General features: G+C 47.1%; 1 long non-coding RNA gene across 1 annotated transcript in view; it reads right to left on the reverse strand.

Moving 5' to 3' along the window:
* The window catches only part of LOC308518350, a 42,064-nt gene extending 35,806 nt beyond the window's left edge, over window positions 1-6,258 (reverse strand). Inside the window, exons 1-3 of the long non-coding RNA XR_013995938.1 lie at window positions 5,432-6,258; window positions 5,106-5,236; window positions 3,729-3,799 (exon numbers count right to left, since the gene is read on the reverse strand). This is a non-coding gene — a long non-coding RNA (uncharacterized lncRNA). The remainder of the gene's footprint in view (window positions 1-3,728; window positions 3,800-5,105; window positions 5,237-5,431) is intronic.
* Between the last annotated feature and the right edge of the window lie 398 nt (window positions 6,259-6,656).

Raw genomic sequence — 6,656 nt, forward strand, 5'->3', positions numbered from 1 at the left:
TATCGTATAGGAGAACCAGCTGAAGTCAGGTATATAATTCATAGTCAATGCATAAAATAAATTTACATTTCTATAAAGCTGCTAACATTCCCAAGCACGTTTATATTCATTGTGCAATAACTAGAGTAAGCTTCATTATCCTCATTATGACTGAGGTTAAATAACTTGCCCCCCATTGTAGGACCAGCTAATGGCAAAGCCAGGGCTACAATCCCAGGCTTCTGATTCCCAATTGGAGGCACTTGCAACATGTGTAAGTGTTTCTTAACAGCATTCAGCTTATATTTTTATTAACCTGCTAAAGGAATTTTTCTCATCTCTGTTCTCTCTCACCGACTGCATTACTCCCAGACTCCCACACATGCAGCACACAGCAAAGTGAAAGGGCACCCTGCTGGGGAGGATGGGGGTCAGATGCTGCCACAGTCTCTGCTGGCTACCTTGGGGCAACCCTGCCGGGCCTCCTCTCCCATTTCACGTTGGCAAGACCCCAACGTATCAAATGAATCAGCTTGGCTTTTTCTGAGCTTTCTCCTTCTGTCTCCCAGAGTGTGCTGGAGGTTTTAAATGGATTGCATGGGAGTGAATGACTCACATGTGGGATGGTAATGAAATTTTGGAAATGAATATCTACAGAAAAGCAGAAAAACTGCAGGCCCTGCAGGGCTTGAACACGCTGAGAGCTTATTCACTGACGCAAGAGAATTACAAGAATTCTCAATTTAGACTTATTAAATAAGGGGGATAGAAAATAACATAAAATATATGGCACAGTAATTTTGCTTTTTAAAGAGGCTTCCTTTCTCTCTCCCCTTCTTTCCCTGTCTCCCTGTCTGACTAGCTACACACACACACACACACACACACACACACACACACCACATGTATGTGCATGCTCAGTAATTCTATTACTGATACAAGATGAGATCCTCTCCTCTTTACTGTAACCCAGGGGGGGATTTTCACATAATGACCAGGGTAACAATTTTTGAATAATTGTTCTTCAGATCTGAAGAGTGTCTTGTTTCCAGATTACAGACTCAAAGCTTTGGCAAACATATCGTCATTATGAAATCCTCTTGACGGTTCCATGGGAGTGAGCCACACAGTCTCCTGCTGCTGCAGTGAGAATCCTGGAGGAAGGCTTGTGTCATGGAGAAGTACTAGCCTCGGAGTCAGGAGGGTGGGGGCTGGCTCCGCTCTGCCCCTAACCAGATGTGCAATCTTCAGCGAGTCCTCTGACCTCCCTGGGCCTCTGGGGCTCATCTGGCTCCTGAAGAACTCACTGAGCTGCTTGCCCAGCCCTCCTCCAGCTCTAGCAAGTGTGACAAGACATCTGAACTGTTACAATTTACAGTCTTTCACATAGATTGACCCAATCTTCCCCACAGCTCATCTTATCAGTTGAGGAGACTGGGGCCCAGAGATAACGGGGTTTGCTTGGGGGTCATAGAGCTAATAGAAGAGCCAGGTTTGGGAACCAGGTTTCTGACTCCAAAGCCATATCCCTGGTTCCCAAATGCCAGGCCTTCTATGTTTTATTACTTATTGTAGAAAAGTGAGATTTTTCAATAATAGTTTATTTAAAAGTGACTTTTGCAGTTTATCAATCCAAATGTTATAGTCAGTCAAGAACAGTATCTTTCCAAGGCCCAGACCATGAGCTGCTCTGGAGAAGGGTGAGCCTTGACCTCACAGGAGTTAAAATCCCCTGGAAAATACAGCTGTAAAGTGCGCACAACCACAGCCCATAGCCTTATGTTCAGCCTTATGTACTGGGGGTGTCCCTGGGAACATTCCCTTTATGAAAATATATTTGGTAAGTTGACCTATATGTTGAATACATAAAGCTCATCTGCACTTTAAAGTGGTCATCTTAGAAAATTCTTGCATAGCTTAAAAAGAAAGAGAACATTTCCTAATCCAACAGTTCTCTCCTGGGTCACATTTCCAGCTACGGAACAGAGAAACCAGGCCGAGCGGGGAGACTGGCCAAGATGGACAATGGCCACCAGCTCCAACAGTCACTGCTGCTCACACTGCATCTGCTCATCACTCCAGCTGCTGGGAGTAGGGATGGTGAGTGTTGCTAGCTCACAGCTGGGCCCCAGTTGCCTAACCCAAGGCCACACACCAGTTCCCTGGGGCGGCCAGGTGAATCGCTGGTATGCATCAGGATGAAGCCTGGCCTCTTCACTCCAACTGCGGGCAGCTCTGCAGGGTTGGCTGAGGCTTCTGTTGTGGCTGCATCACCACACAGCTTATCCCTCTGCCCAGGCCTGCTTCCCTCCCTCCCCAGACATATACTGCACCCCAATCTCCATCTCAGAGTTTGCGTCATGGAAGCCTGACGTGCCACACACATCTTCCTTTCTCTCAGTCCTGATCCAGCAGACTCTATAAAATCCCCACTTCTTTTTCTCTGATTATTAAAAGCAACTGTCCTGGCAAGGCCTCTGATGCTGAGAGCCAATGTTGAGGAGGACAGGGCACAGCTGTCTGTGAACTGACCCACGTGCACCTATGATTTTAGAACCTGGGAAGAGCCTTTTGAGACAAAGAAATAGGTGATTTGGCAGAAGCAATAGCAAAAGAGAAAATGATGTTGCATAATGAATGAAGAGGAAATTCCACCACACACTCAAGAACTTCATCCAGGGAAAAAACAGAGCCTTCTCTGACGCCTCCCCGAGGGCGCACGTTTCGGCCAGACCGTGTCTGCCGCAGCGTGGCGGAGCACACCTTCCATCCTCAGGAGCAGAACCGCAGGGATGCCTTCACCGGTGCTGTATTTTCTGCATGAATTCTCTTCCCTGAACTTCAGGGCATTTGTGTTTGTCATTCAATCAACTTACAATACTATGAACTCCTCCCTCCCAATAGGGAAAGTAAATTATTCAGTTACAAAATCTGAATGTGTCTGCATAAATCTAGCTATAACCGAAATCATGGTCAAACCATCATAAGTAGGTCACATGATCAGTGTTTCTCAGGATCTAATGTCCACGGACAACCAAATCCTCCAAACTGTGGGCAACACAACTAAATTCAGAGACAGCTGTGCACAGGAAATTAATATTAGATGATGTCATCTGACCTTTTGAATCTCTGCCTTTTTAACTATTAGTTGGCAGTATGAAAAAAAAAAAACAAGAAGAAGAAGAAAAAGAAGTCATATCTGCCTCTCACGACCAGGTCAGCTCTAATTTGATTATGAGAGTGTTAGGTACAATTTTTGGTCATAATTTGGAGAGTGAACTGAAACAGAAGTCTGGTTTTGCCCCCAAATGTGAGGGTTATGCATATTTGTCCAGGTCATTGGTGGAATTCAAATAGAACAGAATTTCCAGAGCAAACCCACTAAGTGTTTCCCAAAAGCATCAACATCCCCAGTCCCTCTGGCCAATATACAGAGAAACATGTGGATGTTACCTGAAAATACACACAGTGATACCATGAAAGGGTCAGGAAAGGGAAGGGAGTATAATGAATGATTTCTATAAATCAGACACACCACTAACCTGTCTTCTCTCTGAATGTGAACTTATGGTCCCTGGTTGGCCTAAATTGATATACATCTACAGAGTGCCTGCCTATTGGATAGCAGGTCTAATTGTTGGTTTTTAATGACACGTCACATAGGTTTGCATGTCCCTGTTACGTGGGGTTGCATGTCAGTGAAAATGAAGGATGAGCAGGAAGAAGGACTCGTTAGGAGAAGCACTTACAGTCAGCATCACTCAGAAGCCCAGCAGGAAACAGAAGTACACGTACATGAGGATAATCCAGGAAGGACTATCTGGGGAAAATAATGAGATACATTATTGTAACTGTGTCCTCAATTTAGAAATGAATGAGGATTGATATAGATTATGTCAAAGGAAGATTTATTTATATAAATACTAGAGGCCCGGTGCACAAAATTCGTGCACTGGGGGAGGGAGTGTCCCTCAGCCCAACCTGCACCCTCTCCAATCGGGACCCCAGTGGGATTGGGCCTAAACAGGCAGTCAGACATCCCTCTCATAATCCAGGACTGCTGGCTCCCAACCGCTCGCCTGCCTGCCTGCCTGATTGCCCCTAATCATAATCGCCTCTGCCTGCCAGACTAATCACCCCCTAATTGCTCCCCTGCCAGCCTGATCGATGCCTACCTGCTCCCCTGCCGGCCCGATTGTCCCTAACTTCCCTCCCCTGCTGGCCTGGTCACCCCTAACTTCCCTCCCTTGCTGGGCTGGTCGCCCCTAACTGCCCTCCCCAGCTGGCCTGATTTCCCCTAAATGCCCTCCCCTGCTGGCCTGGTCCCTCCCCAACTGCCCTCCCTTGCAGGCCTGGGTCCCCCCCAACTGCCCTCCCCTGCAGGCCTGGTCCCTCCCAACTGCCCTTCCCTGCTGGCCTGATCACCCACAACTGCCTTCCCCTGCCGGCCATCTTGTGGTGGCCATCTTGTGGCCACATGGGGACAGACATCTTTGACCACATGGGTTGGCCATCTTGTGTGTTGGAGTGATGGTCAATTTGCATATTAACTCTTTATTATATAGGATTATCGTACTATTAAATATTATCATCATCACTGTGATGATCTAAATAACTAGGGGCCCAGTGCACAAATTCACACACCTGTGGGCTGCAAGGCTGCAGTGGGCACAGGGGCGGGTCTCAGCCCATCCTCCGCACCCCTGCCTGGGCCCTCATGCCACGGCCCCCAGTCCCCTCTCTGCATGGAGTGATTGGGGCTGGCTCCAGCAGTGGGTGCGAGCAGGGCAGCACCATCAGAGGGTGCGAGCTGCGGCTGATGCCCTGATCAGCCCTCAGGAGCAGGGGGAGGTGGAGAAGCCCTGAGGGGCAATCAGGGCCAGCAGCCGCCGCTCGCACCCACTGATGGCACCAAGAGATGGGGACCAACACTGGGCGCCAGCAGCAGGTGCGAGCGGCAGCTCCAGCGCTGGCTGTGGGTGCAAGCGAGGCCAGGGGCCAGCAGCAAGTGTGAGCACTGGGCGGGACCGCGGGGCATGCGGGAGCAAAGAATTTTCAGTAACCATCAGAGGCTCACCCCGATGACAGCGACCGGCAACCTGCCCTGGTCTGGTGCCCCCGCTCACCTGCTTCACCATCCCATTGTAGCCGACGCCTGCCATATTCCATGACGCCCCCTGGTGGTCAGCGCACGTCATAACAACCAGTTGTTGGGTTGTTCTCGTTGTTCTGCCGTTCAGTCCATTTGCATATTAGCCTTTTATTATATAGGATAGAATAAGAGATGATGATTAAGTTAAGTGATTTGTTACCCTTTAAAGTCATGAGTTTCCAAATTTCTTATTTAAGTGGTGATTGTATATAGTTACATTGTGTATTAACTTAGGCTTAGGTTCAACTACAAAGAACAGAAAACTCAACCAAAGAAAACCTGAATGAGATAGAGGCTTACTGTATTTTTCTTTCCCATACAAGTCCCAAAACAGGCAATCCAAGGCTGCTATGGAGGCCCCATAGGCATCAGTAATCTGACTGTCTTCTGTGTTTGTGTTCCACCTTCCATAGCAAAAGGCTTCCATCATCAAAGCTGCATTACTGCCAAAGATAGCTGCAGGAACTCCAACCATCGTGTGCAGTCTAGCCAGGAAGGAAAAGGATGGAGAAAATGGCAAATGGATGTATTATCCTACTGAGTCAACCTTGTTTGAACCAGTTTTTCCAGAAGCCAACTTAATGGCTTTCAAATACATCCCATTGACCACGTAAGGGAATTTGGAAACTGTGGGAAGAGCAGAACACATTACCATCAAGGAAAGGGGAGAATAAATATTTGGTCGGCAACTAATAGTCTCTGACACAATTTGCCTATCAGAAACATGCTACCACTAAGTACATGGTGATTCCACTAGACCAGCAGTTCTCAACCTGTGGGTCGCGACCCCTTTGGCGGTTGAACGACCCTTTCACAGGGGTCACCTAAGATAGACACTTTTCGAAAGAGGACATACAGAAGGCCGAAAGACATATGAAAACCTGCTCAAAGTCACTAATTATATGAGAGATGCAAATCAAAACGACAATGCGTTATCATCTCACACCTGTCAGAATGGCTATCATCAACAAATCAACAAACAACAAGTGTTGGAGAGGATGTGGAGAAAAAGGAACCCTTCTGCACTGCTGGTGGGAATGCAGACTGGTGCAGCCACTGTGGAGAACAGTATGGAGCTACCTGAGAAGACTAAAAATGGAACTCCCATTTGACCCAGTGATCCCACTACTAGGAATATATCCCAAGAAACCAGAAACGCCAATCAGAAAGGATATATGCACCCCTATGTTCATAGCAGCACAATTCACCATAGCTAAGATTTGGAAACAGCCTAAGTGCCCATCAGCAGATGAGTGGATTAGAAAACTGTGGTACATATACACAATGGAATACTATGCTGCGGTAAAAAAAAAAAAAGAAAAAGGAACTCTTGCCTTTTGCAACAGCATGGATGGAACTGGAGAGCATTATGCTAAGTGAAATAAGCCAGTCAGAGAAAGATAAATACCACATGATCTCACTCATTTGTGGATTATAGAGAACAACATAGACTGATGAAAAGGGACAGATCCAAAGACTGAGAAACAGCTATCAGGCTATCAATCCCCAGAAGGAAAGTAGGGGA

The sequence above is a fragment of the Myotis nattereri genome, assembly GCF_964212035.1.
Source record: "Myotis nattereri genome assembly, chromosome: 4".
NCBI classification, from domain to species: Eukaryota; Metazoa; Chordata; class Mammalia; order Chiroptera; family Vespertilionidae; genus Myotis; species Myotis nattereri.